We start from the raw sequence: 21,765 nt of genomic DNA on the forward strand, positions 1-21,765 counted from the left end.
ATCACACTTGCAAGTCAGTGGATGACAACAGTAAGTCAGGAAGGTCCACTTCCTAACTGAACTACTTTCAAACTCCCCTCTGCACATGAAATTATTATGGAGTATGTTGTTTTGTGGGGGTCCTATTGTAGGGATACATTTTGTAATATCGGTATCAATATATTTACTAGATGAATTCAAGTAAATATCCCAGTTTTGGCATTATAAATATATTTTCTTCTTGTAAAGGTCTCACAGCAGCGACTCTTTAATATCTCTGTTCCTTAAGCACTGGAGGAAAGGGCTCAGCATGGGAATTATAGTGATATGAACACAGAAATTTATGAACTATTACAAAATCTTGGGAAATATTAGAGATCAGTCAAAATAGTGACTTTTAACTAAAGCTTTTAGAGCCACACATGCAAGGGAGAGGAAGGCATCACTAAGTCAACAAAGTCAGTTCCATACCTAAACCACTTTGCAAAAGAGTGTTTTGCAAATAAAAAATGTATATACTTGAGTGTTGGTTCCATCGTAGGGATACATTTTGTAATATCAATTTCAATATATTTATTAGGTAGATTTAAGTAAAAATTCCAGTGCTGCCATTATAGGCATATTTTCTTTTTGCAAAGGACTCTTATCAGGGCCTCTTTCACGTCTCTGTTCCTCATGCTGTAGATGAAAGGGTTCATCATGGGAGTTACCACTGTGTACATCATGACCATGACAGTCTCTTTCACAGTGGACTTATTAGTTGATGGACATAGATAGACACCAATAATTGTCCCATAGAACAGTGAGACCACAGACAGGTGGGAACCACAGGTGGAGAAGACCTTGTGAATAACCCGAACAGATGAAAATTTAGGATGGAGCAGAAAATTTGTACATAGTATACAAAAATGAGTAAGAATGGGATAACAGCAATGGGCCCTCCCAAGATAAATATCATTAGTTCATTAATAAAAATGTCAGAGCAGGCCAACTTGAGCAGGGCAGATGTTTCACAGAAGAAATGCTGGATCATGTTGTCCTTGCAGAATGACAATCTAGCCAAGAGTAGGGTATGTACCATGGAATACAGCATGCTAATCACCCAGGACAGCATTACCATACACACACAGAGTTTGGGGCTCATGATTCTGGTGTAATGAAGGGGGAAGCAGATGGCCACATAGCGGTCATAGGCCATGACCACAAGGAGGAAGTTTTCCATGTGTGCAAAAAAAAATAAAAAAGTACATTTGTGTCAGACAACCTACATAGGAGATGGATGGAACTTGCCTCTGCATGTTTTGCAGCAAGTTGGGCATTGTGACAGAGGCAAAGCAGAAGTCAGAGAAGGACAAATTACTGAGAAAGAAGTACATGGGTGTGTGGAGATGGGAGTCCAGTAGAATGAGGATGATGATGATGAGGTTCCCCATGACAGTGGTGAGGTACATGGCCAGGAACAGGGCATAGAATAGGTACTGGTGCTCTGGGGGGATGGGCAGGCCCTAGAGGATGAAGTGAGATGTGACAGTTTGATTTTTCACTATCATTTTTGTTATCCAGTGTCCTCTTGAGAAAAAGTAGGATCCTTTATATTAAAAAATGAACATATATTTGGGGTATGTTTTATACAAAAAGAGATCTGACAATGATTATAGTGACTATATCCTCAAACTCCAAATGTCAGTAAACATTACAATCATCAATGATTTTTCCCAATTTATTCTTAACCTGATTCTATCTCCTATTCTTTTCAAGAGAGATCTATGCATTTTCTACTGAGATCCAAGCACACTAATGCTTCTCTCTCCGGCGTCCTGCTCAACTGTGGCTTATTCATTTGTAATTTGTTAGATGTTTTTATATATTTATGTTATTGAAAAATTTGAGAAACATTGTCCTCAAAATTTTATATAAGTTTTAAAAAAACCCACACATATTCCAGTGCCTTAGATTACCATCATGTCTCTGTAACAAATATATTCATGTCTTCACTCTGTTGTCTTTCCTTCCTCCTCTCCAGTCTATCATTGGACAGTAAAAGAAATTCAGGTTTGAGTCAGAAATATCTGAGTTTGATCCTTTCATTTCTCTTTACATTGAACTACTGTCATATACCATACAGTGTCTCCCCTTCATTCTGCTCCTATTTTATCCACCCCTTTCTGTGAGATTATATACGTATATCAGGATCACCTCTTGACTTTACTGGAACACAAAAGATGATACAGTTCACGTCCATGTTCTTATGTCTCTTGGTGCTTCTCTTCTCCTTCAGCATGCTTCATTTACACATTCTAACAGAGGTGTTCAATCAGCTATTGTCTGATTCATTCTTCACATTACCACTGTTGCTCTGAGGGTAAGAGAAGGACAAAGCTGTTATCAGGGATGCAAACACTGTTACGTATACTCACATGTGCCAGTGGTATATCCCCATATGTGTTCACAGTGACACTTGTATTTCTCTCTTCATCAATACTTGAGTTAAAACTCTTCCCCTCCTCCATTTTAGAGTTGCTCATCTGCTTTACTTTCACTTCCTTCTCTCTTCTCTCCCATCATTTGGTTCATCCCCATTTGTGTAAAAGGTATTCCTTATCACATAAATAGGTAAATTTATTGTCTCCCCAAACTAAGTAAGACCTTCAGCCATGTCCCATAGGATACTCTATGTATCCAATACACTTATTACTTTAGTAATTGTTTTAAGCTACCTTCACATAAGTTACAATCTGCATCCATTTGAGATCTTATATGACTTAATTCTGTTTGGTTATTTACAATTTTTCTTAATCTCTAACTAGGGCCAGTACATATCATGATGTATGACTTTGTACAGTGAAATATTTTTGCCTGGTGCTCAAACTGATATAAATTTTTTCAACTTCACTTTCGGTAGAAAATTCCCCATTTCAATTGAAACCCTAGAACAGATATAATTAAATTTTAAACTCTATAATGAGCATCAGAGATCTAATGCACACAGTGTTAGGGCTAATCATTTGCATCACTCCTCAGTAATATTGCTATCTCCAAGTTACATATATATGCTTTAATCCACAAATGTCATTGATTTGTTCCAGAGAACAAATAGGATAAATTTTTTATGAATAATAAAAAAGGAAAAAAGTTATTTTGAAATCTTCACTTAAGTTATCCCTCAGATGACTATGTTCTGTATGATAAAACATCAAGTAGATTAAGACCAATACCAATTTTGGACAAATTCTAATTGGTAATAAAATATTCTATGAATGTCATTAAAAGTCTGTAAATTTTGCATTAAACAACTAACACTTTAAAACGAGCTTCATTCAGTCTGATGAAAGAATTAGGGGACGAGGACAATACACTGTAGAAAAAATTTCATTTCTGATTTAGATAGAAGTCTATAACCTCTACTCTTTTTCAGAAGCCCCAATATTCTACAGTTTTTACATGTTCACCTCATAAGTCACTAATGTATGCATGCAGTATCCTAAGTCACATGCATGTGCACACACAAAGAGAAACACACACACACACACACACACATACACACACATACACAAATCATTCTGTGATTCTGGATAGCACTGGTTAATGAACTTATTACATGCTTCAAAGCCGACAAAACAGGAGAAACATCAAGAGTTGTAATCAACATTTTTTTTTTCTGAAATCAACAACCAGGTTTGACTGCTTGTTTCTTCACAGACTGGCAGTGTTTAATGTAACTGAAGCCAGAGTTTGTACACTTAAACATTACATATTAGCCTGGGAGAGGAGTAAACCATATGGGGATAATCATGCACCATATAAAGATGCTCTCCTTATGGATTCAAAACTGGCATGAAACATGCAACACTCCTGACTATTCCCAAACATTGGGATTACAGGTATGTGCCACCATCCCTGGTTTCTGTTTCTCCTTTAAATGAACAGTACCTTTGTGTTGTAGAGGCTTGTGTACATAGATCACAATCCAGAGAAATTTCCATCAACTATTACCAATAATGAGTTAATGGAGTTCTCGCCTTCTTAAGGTGTTAAGACCACAATTCTCAAATTAAACAGCACCTAGAAATACCAAGGCGTACGTTTCTAACAGTTGGTACTCCTGTGTAATATCTTGGATTATGAAGAACTATTTCAATTGTATAGATTTTCTTTCATATGAACACCTGGATGATAATATTGTCTTCCTTGATGGACTATACTTAGAAGAAAACACAGATGTGACCACTAAAACACAGATTTGTGAACTTGTACAGATAAGATTGATCATCATCTTGGGTTGGGCATTGTTCAGAGTTTGATAAGACCCCACATTAAAAGGAAATTAAACCAATAAGCACTAGAGCAGTGACTCCAACTCACAGGACTACTCTTGAATTGAAATGGTGAGGTATCGAGAAGAAATTATATGATGAGTAATTGTAATGAAGTCATTAACAAGAAAGTGATTATATGATGACCACAAAACATTCACAGTCTGATAAATACTTGGAAGACCGAGAAAAGAAGAATGCTATTATACCTGAAATTTTTCTGCATCACACTGGAAATTCATCTGAATTGACAGAAAGACAACATCTCACTTTCCTGAATGTACCCAGATCCGCTGAGGCTGAGTCAAAGTTTCTGGTTCAGTATCCTGCTCATCTTTATTTTGTTTGCAGGCACAGGAACTAGTGGCCTGTGTGCTCATCATATAACTGCCCTATCCCTACTCACATTCTCCTGTGAACATTCCTGGGTCTTAAAGGCTTGGATCCCTTAGGAGTTCAGATACTGTTTAACTCATTAAAGATATACTAACTACCCATGTCTTTTCTAGGAACAATTTTCCTCAGGGATTTCTACTGGAGACAAATTGTTACTGATCACTTCTTCCTACACTTAGGGGATTATAAAAATGATAGAAAAACAAGAAACAAAAGGAATAAACACATGCAATCATAAGAAAAACAAAAAGGTGAAAAGATGCACACCCATTGACTGCTCAGGTAATGAACAAGTTTCTGCTTGACTGGAGCCTGCTTTGCTAGAGTGAGAAATGAAGAAGTTGACTAGAAAACCACTTCAAAGTTATCAGACAGTATTTTCATTAATAATGTCTTAAAGTGTCTCAAACCAAAAAAAAATACAGAAGAAGCCATGGATAGTTTTGAAATTTTTGATTGTGATTCTAGATTTTAATGGCTGATCCATCACTCCATCCCATCCACCAGTAGTTTTTAAGTAGAATGAGTTCTTAGAATATCACACACACTGGGACGTCTTCCAAATACAGTATCTCAATTCAACACGACTGAGTAACTGCAAAAGATTTAGGACATCTACCCAACCTTCTGGAAAAAAATAAAACGTCACCAACCAAGTTTCTGTGTATTTAATTAGAGTGGGGGAAATTCCTGATTTTAGGAACAAAATTTTTTCTGTGTTTTTCTCCATTAAACATGAGGTTTTGAGGGTATCCTTGTGAATGTTTGCATGTGGAGGCCAGGAGAGAATAAGGAGTTCTTTCCTCAGATGCTGTCCAATGGTGCTGTGATAGGACTTCTCACTGTAGTGGAACCTGCCAATTAGGGTTGACTGACATCACTGTTAATGCAGGATCCTCTTTTAGTTATCTTCCCAACACTATCATTAAAGATGTGTACCCCTGCACACAGCATGGTACGTATTTAACCAACTTATTCATCTCCCCAGGCTCTTCTTCTTGACATTTTTACTTAGGCTTTAAAATTAAACCTAGAAGCTCGATGTTTGAATTGTTGTTATGCAAATTTTCTTCCATGTTCTCTTCAAACAGTCTTGTGCTTTCAAGATTTATGTTGGTAACTGAGCTTTTCTTGCCAATAGCTCTTCTGACAGATGTGGGTATTAAGCATCTCTCCAACCTCTGTAAGGATTTTTTTTGGACACAGGGTTTCTCTGTATAGCTTTGGTGCCTATCCTGAGACTAGCTCTTATAAACCAGGCTTGCCTCTAACTCACAGAGACCTGCCTTCCTCTGCTTTCCTCATGCTGGGATTAAAAGTGTGTGCCCCTGAGCGAGAATTGTTTTTCTTATTAGCAATAGAATTACGATATCCAAGTACACAAATCTGGAAAACGTGTGGAAGTTACACTTTGTTTCCATTCTGCCCAGTCCTGAGTTATTACAGAGAAATTTATATTAAAAACTGTTTGATTTATTAGCCCAGACTTATTATTAACTAGTTCTTGCAATTTATACTAACCCATTTCTATTACTCTGTATTTTTCCATAAGGCTCATGGCTTCTTACTTTACATCTTGTTTCTCCAGTGACTGCTCGCATCTCCCCCAATATCACCTTTTTCCTCTCACTATCTCTGCTTGTATTTTCCTCCTAGCTTTTTGTCATAAGCCTCTGCTATCCTACTACAGCAATCCTGGATATTCAAGCACAGCTGAATCACAAGAAATTACCTTAAATCCAATCGTATGATGATGATAGAGGCCCCTAAAGAGGAAATGAATAAATCTCTTAAGGACATCCAAGAAAACACAAACAGGTGAAGGAAATGAATAAAACTGTTAAATATCTGAAAATGGAAATAGAAACAAGAAAACAAAAAACTGAGTGAATTTTAGAGATGAAAAATTAGTTAAGCAAACAAGAAGGCCTTTAATTACAATGACCAACAACACAATAACAGGAATTCATAATCATTAGTCATTAATGTCTTTCAATATCAGTGGACTCAATTCTTCAGTGAAAAGACACAGATTCATAGAGTGGATGTAAGACAGCATTCATCCTTATGCTGCATAAAAATACACTTCAACATCAAAGATAGACACAACCTCAGAATAAATTATTGGAAATAGATTTTCCAATATAATGAACCCAAGAAGCAAGCTGTTGTGGCCATTCTAATATCTAATAAACTAGACTTAAAATCAAAATCAACTGAAAGGGATTGGAAAGGGAAGGACACTTAATGTTCATCAAAGGAGAAATCAAGATGGCATCTCAATTCTGAACATCTATGTCCCTAGCACAACGGCATCAAATTTTTAAAAAGAAACATTCAGCAGCAGCAGCAGCAGCATTATCATCATCTATGCCTGGGCAATGCTTAAGTATTCATAGGCATCCCATTTATAGTGGTTCTTCAGTTGTTCCTATCCTGGGCAGACCTAGAAGCTTATTGTCATACCCAAGGTTCCACATTCCTCCTTTATGCTGTCTACCCAGTGCTTTTTGGGCCTTCCTCTTTCACCTTATTCTGTGCACTCCTCAAAGCAGTGCTATCTTTTGAGTATTTGCCAACATTCATTTTCAAAACATGGCTGAAGTATCTCAAGTGCCATTGCTGTATTCTTTAGTTTACTCCCTTCTATAGATGGAGATGTTTATTAATGACATTATTGCATAGTCTATCACTTCATATGACATCTAGATTCCTCCTGAGACATGCCTGGAATTAATCAGGATAAAAATAACTGAAGTTTAAATCACAAATCAAAGTTCCCACATTAATAACAGATGTATTCCACATACAACTCTCACCAATCTACAGGTCATCCAGAAAAAAACTAAACAGAGAAATACTGGGGCTAACTTATGACTCAAATGAACTTAGAATGTATCTGTAGGTCTTTTCACCTAAATACATCATAGAACTTTCTCCAAAAACTGACCACATAATCAGTCACAAAACAAGTCAACAGATACAAAGAAAATCGAAACAACCCTTTTGTCCTACCAGACAATTGCAAATGAAAGCTGAATTTCAAAGATGGAAACCAGAGAAGCATACAAAGTTATGCAAACTGAAAAGCTCTCTACAGAATGACTGCAGGGTCAAGGCAGAAACGAAGAAAATATTAAAGATTTCCTAGAATTCGATGAAAATGAATGCACAACATACCCAAACTTATGATATGCAATGAGCACAGTGCTAAGAGGAAAGTTCATAGTCCTAATTGCCTTAATAAAGAACTAGATCTCATACTAGCAACATAACAATATTGAAAAGTAGCTGAAAGTCTAAAACAAAAAGAAACAATCACACTCAAGAAGAGTAGACAGCAGGAAATAACCAGAGAGTTGAAAATAACAAAATAGCAACAAATAAAACAATACTAAAGTGTCAGTGAAAGAAAGAGTTAGGTCTTTGTGAAAATCAGCATGATAAACAAAGCCTTATTTAAAAGACAGAGAGAAAATATCCAATTTTTAAAAATCAGAAAGAGAACTGGGACTATACCAACAGACACAAAGGAAATCAATTGAATCATTAGGTCATACCTCAAAACCTTTACTCTAAAAATTTAAAAAATCTAACATAAATTAACAATTTTCTTGATAGAAACTAATTACTAAAGTTAAATTATGGTCAGATAAACAATATAAGTAGATTTCTATAACCCCCAAGAAAATAGAATATTTCATCAAAAGTTTCCTAAACAAACAAACAAACAAACAAACAAACTAAAAGTCCTGGTCGACACAATTTTAATGCAGAAATCTACCAGACTTTCAAAGAAGAGCTAATATCAATATTCCTCAAATTATTTCACAAAATAAAAGCAGAAGGAATAATTCAGAATTCATTTATGAGGCCACAGTCACCCTGATGCCAATCTACATGAAGACTCAACAAAGAAAGAGAATTATAGAACAATTTTCACTTATCCACATAGATGCTAATTATTCAATAAATTTTCTCACAAACTGAATTCAAGAACACTTGAAAAGCATCATCCACTGTGATCAAGGAGGTTTCATCCCAGAGCTTTAGGGATGAATTAACTTATAAGAATCCATCAAAGTAGTTCAACATATAAGCAAACTTAAAGAAGAAATACCACATGAAAATATCATTAGATACTGAAAAGCCTTTGGTAAAAGTCTCAGGTAGTTCATGGATACAATGACATACTTAAACATAATAATGGCAATATACTGTAAGCTTATAGGCAAGATATATTAAAATGGAAAGAAGCTCACAGAATTCTACTAAAATCAGGAACAAAAAAAGGTGTTCACTCTCTCCATTCAATATATCAACTTAAGTTCTAGCAAGAGCAATATGACAATTAAAGGAGATCAGATCAATGTGAAACAAATTGGAAAAACAGTGGTTAAATTAGTATTATTATTTGCATAAGATATGGTAGAATACACAAAAGAACCCAAAAATTTTAGCAGGAAATTCCTACAGCTGATAAACATCTTTTTTTTCCAAGTATGATCATCCCTGAATTTATTTACTTTTTTTTAAATTTACATGTATATTTATTTATTTATAAAAATTTCCACTCCCCCCCCTCCTCCCGATACCCTCCCACTCCCCACACACCCTCTCTTCCTCCCTCTCCAGTCCTAAGAGCAGTCAGGGTTTCCTGCCCTGTGGGAAGTTCAAGTTCCGCCCCCCACCTCCAGGTCTAGGAAGGTGAGCATCCAAACAGACTAGGATCCCAAAAAGCCAGTATATGCAGATGATACAAGACCCAGTCCCATTATCAATGGCCTCTCGGTCAGTCCCCATGTCAGCCACATTCAGAGAATCCGGTTTGATCACATGCTCATTCAGTCCCAGTCCAGCTGGCCTTGGAGAGCTCTCATTAGATCAGTCCCCTTGTATCAGTGGGTGAACACACCCCTCGGGGTCCTGACTTCCTTGTTCATATTCTCCCTCTTTCTGCTTCTCATTTGGACCTTGGGGGCTCAGTCCAGTGCTCCAATGTGGGTCTCTGTCTCAACAGAAGAACTTCGAATGGCCAAAAGACACTTAAGATCATGCTCAACCTCCTTAGCAATCAGAGAAATACAAATCAAAACAACTATGAGATACCATTTTACACCAGTCAGATTAGCTAAAGTCAAAAACACCAATGATAACCTGTACTGGAGAGGATGTGGAGAGAGAGGAACTCTCATCCATTGTTGGTGGGAATGCAAACTTGGGCAGCCACTGTGGAAATCAGTGTGGCGGTTTCTCAGGAAACTGGGAGTCAACCTCCCTCAAGAACCAGCAATTCCACTCTTGGGAATATACCCAAGAGATGCCCTATCATACCACAAAAGCATTTGTTCAACTATGTTCATAGCGGCACTATTTGTAATAGCCAGAACATGGAAACAACCTTGGTGCCCGTCAATAGAAGAATGGTTAAAAAAGGTGTGGAACATATATACATTAGAGTTTTACTCAGTGGTAAAAAACAATAACATCTTGAATTTTGCATGCAAATGGATGGACATAGAAAACGCTTTACTGAGTGAGGTAAGCCAGACCCAAAAAGAGGAATATGGTATGTATTCACTCATAAGTGGATTCTAGCCATAATTAAAGGTCTTTGAACCTATTATTCGTTATCCTAGAGAAGCTAAATAAGAAGGTGAACCTGAAGAAAATCATGTAGTTATCCTCCTGGAGATTGGAAATAGACAAGAGTGCCTGAACCCTCATCTGTTGATGGATGGAGACAGAGACAGAGACCCGCATTGGAACACTGGACTTAACTCCCTAGGTCCAAACGAGAAGCAGAAGGAAAGAAAACGTGAGCAAAGAAGGCAACACCAGAGGGAACCTTCATTCAACGATGGATGGCGATACAGATGGAGACCCACAGTGGAGCACCGTACTGAGCCTCCCAAGGTCCAAATGAGGGGCAGAAGGAGGAAGAATATGAAAAAGGAAATCAGGACAGCGAGGGGTGCTTTCACCCACTCATACAAGGGGACTGATCTAATGAGATCAGTTCAGTTGGACTGGGACTGAACGAGCACGTGATCCAACCAGATTCTCTGAATATGGTCGGATTCTCTGAAAGTGGCTGGCACGGGGTCTTTCTGAAAAGCCATTGACAATGACACTGGGACTTGTTTCCTCTGCATATACTGGATTTTTGGGATCCGGTCTGTTTGGATGCTCACCTTCCTGGACCTTGAGGGAGGGGGAGGAACTTGAACTTCCCACAGGGCAGGAAACCCTGACTGCTCTTAGGGATGGAGAGGGAGGAGGAGAGGCAGTGGGTGGAGTGGGAGAGTGTTGGAAGAAGGGGCAGAAATGGAAACTTTTATAAATTAATAAACTTTGAAAAAAAACAAACAACAACAACAATAACAACAACAAAAAGTCCACAAAAAGTAACCAGCACATCTATGTTCACCCCCAGAATATAAGGACCACTACTATATGTTTGATAACATGCTAGACTGTTCATTTTTATGGTTGGTAGGCCTTTCATCTGGGCAGGACAATAGTTTTCTCTCTTGATAGCTTGCATAGCATTTTCCAGTACAATGAAAGCTATTGCTCAGAAAGGAGGCTTCCAGGTAAGATCTTGTCAGAATTTCCCATGTCCTGTGTCCAAAGAAGATGATGTCATTAACAATGGAAACTTACCTTCATCTCTGAGAGTTAATTAAAGCAATATCAGTAGCCTATATTTTAGTTATTGCTTGGATTGTCTGATTGACAGCTTGAATGTAGGTTTCTCATGCTTTGTATGGGGGATTCTGTTAGATTGTCTTTGGCTCTTGGGGGAAATATTATCGTCCCAAATAATAGAATGTCCTTTAAAAAATATATAGTTTAACATTATTTACTTCTATATGCATACATAAACTAAATATGAATATAATATACACATATATACATTTATTTAGAATGTTATTTTAGATAAAATTATATGGTGAGGTCACTTTCTAATGCCCTGTTCTATGAGTTAACTATTGATCGTGTGGCCATTGGTGGCATTTCCAATTCCTTCCTTTATTGTATTCCTAAACTTGGCAATCATCTGTACATGATAATGAAACACAAGTTTCAGCTACAGGGAAATTTGATGCTTATTGTCTAACCTTTACTAGGGTGTTAGAGATGATTAACTTATGTTTTGGAATATGGAAATAGTAATTGGTATCTAAGGATGTATTCCAGATTTTAGACACTGGTTATATAGTGTCAGTTCTGGTTATATAGAACAGTCACATTTAGCTTGCTAATTAATTATTTTCAATTACTCCAAGAAAAATGATGCATCTACTCTCTTTGTTTTGGTGGACAGAAGATGCAAATGTGGTTCTAATACTGGTTCAAGTTTCAATTCATCTCTGAGTACTGTGATGTTCATTTACATTAATATAGTTAAATAGTCTTAGTATTTTCAGTATCATTCAAAACAATTTATGATGCATAAATAGAACCCATAATTGCCCCAAATATCCTGTGCCCATTCACACATACACACACCTCCAACCATTCGTATGCAGTTCCCCTCTACTTTGTGAAGATTTTCTATTCTTGATCTTTCATATGAATATAAGCTCTCAATACTAGCTTCTTTCTATTGGCATCTTTTCAAGGTAGATTTGTGAAGTTCTCTGTGCCAATAATTCAGTGTTATTGCCAAAAATATGTTATTGTACAGATATGCATTAATCATTACTTAATCATTGGTTTGAATGAAGTCCTTTTATTAATTGGATTGTAAGCACAATTAGGCAGTTGTTGGTTACTCTCTAGAGAAAAGTATCACTATTGTACTACTGGGATTTCTTCCCATATTGGTTATTGTTGTGTTTTATAAACTTTACAGTGGGGTATGTCTACTGATGAGAAATCCCCTGGAGTCTTGCATAGCATCTTCCAATACTAAGGGATAGTCCTCATGATGGGGACTTCTTAATCAGTTGTAGCTCAGTTCTTCCAAATCCTATGTCTGAAGTGCACGATTTCTTCAGCAACAGGATCTAACCTTCAAAACCTAGGAAAAACCAGGGCAACAGACTATATTGTTTGAGGAGTCTCTTGGGCTTAGTTGGTCAACAATGTTAAGGGAAGTTTCCCATGTCTTGTAGTGGGATTTTTGTTAGGTAGTTTGTGACTCTTATCAGGAGCATTACAACAGCCTGCAACATAAAGTATGAGGATCTCTGAGTTCAAGTCTACACACATAGAAACTTTATCTTGAAAAAAGTTAAAAATATACACATACTAATATATACTCTGTATGCATGTATAAATATTGCAAGAAATAATGTGTTTGTCTATAATCTTTTCAAACCTTTTGAGTTTTATTTATCTCTGCTTCATCTCTCTTCCTCTGAATTGCCTTCTTCCCTCACAGTTAAATTCATCACTCTGTTTTCCCTTTCTCACTTCATAGCGCACTTACCCTATTATACAAGAAAATAACTTGACAACAAAAGCTGGAGAAGATCCAGGGCAAAGGGGAACTCATGATTGTAATATTGTAAACTGTTGTAGCTATAAAGGAAACCAGTATAGATAGTTCCTAAAATATATAGATTTACTACTTGACCCAGTCCTAACACTTATTGGAGTGTACCTGAAGAAATTCTCCAGAACACTTACTTAGCCTTGTTTATTGCATCTCTGTTTACAACTGCTGGAAAGGAAAGGAGCATAGATGTCCTTTAACTGATGGGTGGACAAGGACAAGGAAAATGTAGGGCAGACACAATTCTACTCAGGTATAAAGGGAAATGAAATTATGAAACTTGTAGATAAGTGGATGAAACTAGGAAATTATACACACTGTTATAATGAAAATCCCAAAATATAATTTATTCTTTAATATTTGTCAATCCTAGCTCTGAACATATCTGTGTGAATATATATCTCAAGAACTAGCATATACTAGGAGAACAGAAAGGGATAATTCATTGGAGGAGGGACACAAAAAGGAAACTTTTTAAAGTTTCTTCCAATGTATTATTTTTGGTGACAACTTTGAGTTTGTAATATTGTCATCATTCTTCCTCATCATAGCTACTGTTGGAATTGAACCCATGTACTTTTGAAGAGCTATCAATGTTCCTAACCGCTAAGCAATCTCTCCAGTCGACTCCCTGTTTTTATTAATACTTTTATCGTAAAGGAATGTAGCATTATTTTTTAAAAAAAGCTTTTTTTTCCTTCTGAGAGGATCATGTGACTTTTGCACTTGGGCCTATATGTGAGATATAGTATATAGTGGTTTGCATAAGATGAACAAACACTACAAATATAGTATAAAGTCAAAATGGTTATCATGAATCGTGGTTTTAATATATTTTTTATTTTATTTACTTATTTATTGATTTTTTTATTAAAACTTTCCACCTCCTCCCCTCCTCCCACATCCCTCCCCTCCCCTCACCCCACTCCTCCCTCTTCTTCTACAGGCCAAAGAACAGTCTGGGTTCCCTACCCTATGGGAAGTCCAAGTTCCTCCTGTTCCCCCCAGGTCGAGGAAGGTGAGCATCCAGACAAGGCTCCCACAAAGCCCATCCATGCAGTAGAGTCAAAGCCCAGCACCACTGTCCTTGGCTTCTCAGTCAGCCTCCTCCGTCAGCCACATACAGAGAGTTCAGTTTCCTAGTATACTGTTGATAATGTATTCCCCATGGAGACTGGTCTACAATTTTTCAAATGTTTTTTAATCTTATTCTGATTTTTCCAGTCAATATTTTCTGCCTTCACACTGTTTTTCCCCCATGTAGCACACATAGAGAGTTCTTATTTTCATATAGTACCATTTGGGCATGTGTTTCCATGTGAAAACTTGAGGAGTTTTGAGTAACTTCATGTGTGTTTGCATGTGGAGGCCAGGAAAGAATCTGGAGGTCATTTATCAGATTCTGTCCAATGATGCTGTGATAGGGCTTCTCACTGGAGTACAGGTTTTCGAAATATGACCTAATGATTCTGTGGATTTCCTCCCTGCCTGTTGTTATGTCCCTTCCTTAATTTCTGATTTTGTTAATTTGGATATTCTCTCTCTGCTTTTGGTTAGTTTGGATAAAGGTTTCCCTATTTTGTTGATTTTTCTAGAAGAACCAAGTTTTTGTCTCATTGATTCTTTTTTATTGTTTTCTTTGTTTCTGTTTTGTTGATTTCAGCTTTCAATTTGATTATTTCCTGCCTTCTAGTCCTCCTATGTGAGTTTGCTTCTTTTTGTTCTGGAGTTTTCAGGTGTTCTGTTAACTCACTAGTGTGGGATTTTTCCAGCTTCTTTTTATTATTATTATAATTATTAAAAAAAATTCCCGCCTCCTCCCTACCTCTCATTTCCCTTCCCCTCCCCCCACTCCTCTCTCCCTCCCTCTCCAGTCCAAAGAGCAGTCAGGGTTCTCTGCCCTGTGGGAAGTCCAAGATCCTCCCTGCTCCATCCAGGTCCAGGAAGGTGCACAACCAAACAGACTAGGCTCCCACAAAGCCTGTTCATGCAGTACAATCAAAACCCAGTGCCATTGTCCTTGGCTTCTCAGTCAGCCCTCATTGTCTGCCACATTCAGAGAGTCTAGTTTGATCCCATGCTTTTTCAGTCTCAGTCCAGCTGGCCTTGGTGAGGTCCCATTACATCAGCCCCACCGTCTCAGTGGGTGGGCGCACCCCTTGCAGTCCTGACTTCCTTGCTTGTGTTCTCCCTCCTTCTGCTCCTCATTTGGACCTTGGGAGTTCAGTCCAGTGCTCCAATGTGGGTCTCTGTCTCTATCTCCATCCAGCGCCAGATGAAGCTTCTATGGTGATATGCAAGATATTCATCAGTGTGGCTATAGGAGAGGGCCACTTCAGGCACCCTCTCCTCAGCTGCCCAAGGAACTAGCTGGGGACATATCCATGGACACCTGGGAACCCCTCTAGCGTCAAGTCTCTTGCCAACCCTAAGATGGATCCCTTAATTAAGATATCTTCTTCCCTTCTCCCATATCCACTTTTCCTTCATCCCAACCATCCCATTTCCCCAGAGTCTCCCCATCCTCCCCTCCTCACTTTTCTCTCCCCATGTCCCCTTACCCTCACCCCACACCCACACCCACACCCAAGATCCCAATTTTTGTCTGGCAATCTAGTCTACTTCCAATATCCACCAGGTCAACTGTATGTTTTTCTTTGGGTTCACCTTCTTAATTAGCTTCTCTAGGACCACGAATTATAGGCTCACTGTCCTTTATTTATAGCTAGAATCCACTTACGAGTGAGTACATACCATATTCATCTTTTTGGGTCTGGGTTATCTCACTCAGAATAGTATTTTCTATTACCATTCATTTGCATGCAAAATTCAGCTTTAAAATGCTAATTAACCCAATTAAAAAATGGGGTACTGAACTGAACAGAGAATTCTCTAAAGAAGAAGTTCGAATAGCCAATAGACACTTAAGGTCATGCTCAGCCTCCTTAGCCATCAGGGAAAGGAAAATCAAAACAACTCTGAGATACCATCTTACACCTGTCAGAATAGTTAAAATCAAAAACACTAATGATAGCCTATGCTGGAGAGGATGTGGAATGAGGGGCACAATCATCCATTGCTGGTGGGAATGCAAACTTGTGCAACCACTTTGGAAATCAGTGTGGTGGTTTCTCAGGAAATTTGGGATCAACCTACTCCAGGATCCAGGAATACCACTTTTGGGAATATATCCAAGAGATGCCCAATCATATTACAAAAGCATTTGTTCAACTATGTTCATAGCAGCATTATTTGTAATAACCAGAACCTGGAAACAACCTAGATGCCCTTCAATGGAAGAATGGATAAAGAAAGTGTGGAATATATACACATTAGCGTACTACTTAGCGGTAAAAAACAATGACATCTGTGCCACTTTTATATCAGCACATCTTGCTGACAGAAAAAAAATATAGATAAAAAATTTTGTGGTTGGGTTAGTTTCCCAATCTCTCCACTATAAATCTTGCCTGGTTATAGGATATGGCTGGTTCAGGCTCCATATCCTAGAAATCTTAGGTACCATCACCCTAATTGAATCCTGGGAGTTTCCATTGCACTAAGTTTTAACCCTGTCACTGAATATCCCTAGTTCCAGTTGTCCCTCCCTGTACTTTCTCCCTCCATACTTCCCCTATCTGATCCAGCCTTTTCCCATCCCCACCTGCACCCAGTTAATCCTCAATATCCATTATATTTCCCCTTACAAGGGAGCTTCATGCTTCTCCCCTTGAGCCATCCTTGTAACTTGGCCTCCCTGGATCTCTGGATAGTAGTCTGATTGTTCTTTACTTGAGAGTTTGTGCTAGTTGGAAAGAAAATGGACCCTAGAGGTAGTGGTACTATTAGGGTGTATGGACATGTTAAAGTAGTTGTGGCCATGTGAAATAAGTATGTCTCTGTTGGATTACCTATTTTCAAGCTGTGCCCAAAGTTACAGTTTACATCCTGATGCCTGCTCATCAAGATGTAGATATCTCACCTCCTTCTCCAGCATTATATCTGCCTGCAAGCTGCCATGTCCCACCATGAGTTTAAAGGACTAAAACAATGAAATTGTAAGCTACCCAAATTAAATGTTGTCCTTTATAAAAGTTGCTGTAGTTGTGGTATTTCTTCACAGCAATAGAAACACTAAGATAATGTTAATATCTACTTTCAAGGGAGTAAATAGCATGTTTGTCTTTCTGGGTCTGTATTACCTTGCACAATTTGATTTTTTTCTAGTTCCACCCATTTCCTGTGGTGATACTTTGCTTGTGATCTAAAATCTAATACTATCCAAAAGATCGGAGTACAGAGCTAAACTTAACTATTAGGTAAACTACTAGCTAGTCATAGAGACCAGGCACTGGTGGCATGCACCTTTAGTCCAGCACTCAGGAGACAGAGGCAGATGGATCTCATGGATCTCTGTGAGTTCAAGGCAACTCTGGGCTTCACTTTACTGATCCAGTCTCAAAAAGAAACAACATCAGGTGGCTCACATCTTTAATCCTAACATTTTTGAGTCACATAACTTTAATTTCAGCAATAAGGAGGAGGAGGCAGGAAGGGATATGCTAGGCAGAGTGATGAATATAAGGCAGGGGTAGACAGGAGTGCATTTCACTCAGTTTGAGGACTTATAGAGACAGTGCCTTGCCTACTTTGGTCTGAAGATTAGATAAGGATAAAAGTTCTCTCTAGTGGCTCCTTCTCTGAGATTTTAGTATTTACTTTGATATCTGACTACAGGTTTTTACTATTAGACCAATTAGAATCCATGCAATATCTGTCTACAAATTTCATAATGTTATTATTTTTATTTATAAGTAATACTCCATTGTATAAATGCCCACTTTTTCTTTATTCATTCTTTGCCTTAGGGATGAATCCTATGGAAAAAGGGGAGGAAGAATTGTGGTACCTGTAAGGGTCAAAGACACAACAAGGAAACCCACAGAATCAACTAGCCTGGGCTCATATTGTCTCACTGCAACTAAATGGCAACCAGGAAGTCTGAGTGTGTCTAACCCAAGCCCTCTGCATGTAAGTTATAGTTGTACAACTTGGTGTTTTATGGGACTCTTAATACAGGGAGTGGGACTGTTGTTTCTGATGATTTTTACTACATTGGAACCCTTATCCTCCAACTGGGTTGCCTCACCCAGTCTTAATTTGAGGGGCATTATCTAGTCTTATTGAAAATTGATGTGTCAGGTTTGGTTGATATCTGTGGGAGGCCTACACTTTTCTGAAGGGAAAAATAGGGGAGAGAGATGTACAATTGGGTGGGAGAAGAGTCTCAGTGAAGAAGAAAGAGGAAAAACTATTGTCAGGATTTAATTTATGAAAGAATAAATTAATAAAAAATTAAACTGAAATGAAAATATATTTTTTCATAAGACACATCCAAACCACAGTTTCCTTCCTTTCAGTAACCTTAACTCATCCATTCCTCCCCAGACTTCTATTTCAGAAAGGTGCAGGTTTCCAAGAGAGAAAAACCAAAATGTTCAAAAGAAGATACAGTAAGAGAAGGTGAAATCCCTCATACTGAAGCTGGATAAGGAAACCCAATAAAAGGAAAGAAGTCCGTGAGCAAGTAAAATTGTTAGATATAAATCAGTTCTCACTGTTTCAAGTACCACAAAAATATCAAACCTACAGCCCTATACATGTACAGAGGACCTCGTACAGACCCATTCATGCCCCGTGCTAGCAAATTTCAGTCTCTGTGAGCCTTGCTTAACTGATTCAGTGGGCCAAGGTCTTCTGACATCATCCATCCCCTTTGACTCCTCCAATAATCTCTCCCCTCACTCCTGCAAAAGTGTTCCTGATATCCAAGGAGAGAAAACTGATGGAGACCTCCAATTTAGGCTCTCTCTACAAAATGTCAGGCTTTTAGTCTCGTCAACTGTTCCAATCTGCTGCCCAATGAGCCTCTCTAATGAAAGCTAGGCATGGTATTAATTAGAGAAACATCACCATTTATAATAACCACAGATAACTCTCTCTACACCTCTTCAGTATAGTGCTTGAAGTTCTAGCAATAGCAATAAGACAGCATAAATAGATCAAGGGGATTCAAATTGGAAAGGAAGAAGTCAAACTTTCATTATTTGCAGATGATGTGATAGTGTACATAAGCGACCCCAAAAACTCTACAAGAGAACTCCTACAGATGATCAACACATTTAGTACTGTGGCAGGATACAAGATCAACTCCAAAAAATCAGTTGCCCTCCTATAAACAAAGAACAAAGATACAGAGAGGGAAATCAAAGAAACATCACCTTTCACGATAGCCACAAATCACAAAAAGTACATTGAGGTAACTCCAACCAAGGAAGTGAAAGATCTATTTGACAAGAACTTTAAGGTTTTAAAAAAAGAAATTGAAGAGGATACCAGAAAATAGAAGAATCTCCCATGCTCTTGGATTGGGAGGATCAACATAGTAAAAATGGCAATTCTACCAAAAGTAATCTATAGATTCAATGCAATCCCCAACAAAATTCTTCACAGACCTTGAGAGAACAGTAATCAAGTTTATACGGCATAGCAAAAATCCCAGGATAGCCAAAACAATCTTATACAATAAAAGTACTTCCAGAGGCATTACCATGCCTGACTTCAAGCTCTATTACAGAGCTACAGTAATGAAAACTGCTTGATATTGGCACAAAAACAGAGATGTTGACCAATGGAATCAAATCGAAGACCCAGATATTAATCCACAAACCTATGAACACCTGATTTTTGACAAAAGAGCTAAAACTATACAATGAAAAAAAGAAAGCATCTTTAACAAATAGTGCTGGCATATCTGAATGTCAACCTGTAGAAGAATGAAAATAGATCCATATCTATCACCATGCGCAATCTCAAGTACAAATGGATTAAAGACCTCAATATTAATCTGACCACATTGAACCTGATAGAAGAGAAAGTGGGAAGTAGTCTATAAGACATGGGCACAAGAGACCACTTCCGAGGTAGAACCCCAGTAGCACAGACAATGAGAGAATCAATGAATAAATGAAACCTCCTGAAACTGAGAAGCTTCTGTAAAGCAAAGGACACTGTCATTAAGACAAAAAGGCAACCTACTGATTGGGAGAAGATCTTCACCAACCCTGCATCAGACAAAGGTCTGATCTTCAAAATACACAAAGAACTCAAGAAACTAGACACTAAAACTCTAATTAACCCAATTAAAAAATGGGGTACTGAACTGAACAGAAAATTCTCAACAGAAGAAATTCAAATGGCCAAAGTACACTTAAGGACATGCTCAACCTCCTTAGCAATCAGGGAAAGGAAAATTAAAACAACTTTGAGATACCATCTTACACCTGTCAGAATAGCTTAAATCAAAAACACCAATGATAGCCTATGCTGGAGAGGATGTGGAATAAAGGAAACACACATCCATTTTTGGTTGGAAGGCAAATTTGTACAATCATTTTAGAAATCATTGTGATGTTTTCTAAGGAAATTCGGGATCAACCTACCTGAGGAACCAGCAATTTCACTCTTGGGAATGTACCCAAGAGATGCCCAATCATACTACAAAAGCATTTGTTCAACTATGTTCATAGCAGCACTATTCATAGTAGCCAGAACCTGGAAACAATCTAGGTGCCCCTCAATAGAAGAATGATTAAGGAAGGTGTGGAACATATACACATTAGACTTTTACTCGGTGGGAAAAAATCAATGACATCTTAAATTTTGCATGCAAATAGATGGAAATAGAAAACGCTTTACTGAGTGAGGTAACCCAGACCCAAAAAATCATTATGGTATGTATTTACTCATAAGTGGATTCTAGCCATAATTAAAGGACGTTGAGCCTATAATTAGTGATCCTAGAGAAGCTAAATAAGAAGGTGAACCCAAAGAAAATCATATAGTTACCCTCCTGGATATTGGAAGTAGACTAGATTGCCAGGCAATAGTTGGGTGCATGGGGGTGGGGGATGGACGTAAGGGGAGATGGGTAGAGAGAAGGGGAGGATTCGGGAGACCTTGGGGGAGTGGGATGGGTGGGATGGAGGAAGGGTGGATATGGAAACCGGGAAATAAATATCTTAATTAAGGAAGTCATTTTAGGGTTGGCAAGAGACTTGATGCTAGAGGGGTTTCCAGGTCCAAGGAGATGTCCCCAGATTGTTTCTTGGGCAGCAGAGGAGAGGGTGCCTGAACTGGCCTTGTCCCATAGCCACACTGATTAATATCTTGCATATCACCATAGAAGCTTCATCTGGCAATGGATGAAGATAGAGACAGAGACTCACACTGGAGCACTGGACTGAGCTCCCAAGGTCCAAATGAGGAGCAGAAGGAGGGAGCACATGAGCAAGGAAGTCAGGATCACGAGGGGAGCGTCCACCCACTGAGACGGTGGGACTGATCTAATGGGAGCTCACCAAGGCCAGCTGGACTGCAAGTGATGGAGCATGTGATCAAACTGGACACTCTGAATGTGGCTGACAATGAAGGCTGACTGAGAAGCCAAGGACAATGGTACTGGATTTTGATTCTACTGCATGGACTGATTTTGTGGGAGACTGGTTTGTT

General features: G+C 38.2%; 1 pseudogene; it reads right to left on the reverse strand.

Annotated features, from left to right (window-relative positions):
- Positions 1-590: 590 nt before the first annotated feature.
- On the reverse strand, positions 591-1,529 carry LOC125400971 (olfactory receptor 1468-like; annotated as a pseudogene).
- Positions 1,530-21,765: the final 20,236 nt, after the last annotated feature.

The sequence above is a fragment of the Myodes glareolus genome, chromosome 9 (assembly GCF_982192425.1).
Source record: "Myodes glareolus chromosome 9, mMyoGla1.1, whole genome shotgun sequence".
Classification (NCBI taxonomy): Eukaryota; Metazoa; Chordata; class Mammalia; order Rodentia; family Cricetidae; genus Myodes; species Myodes glareolus.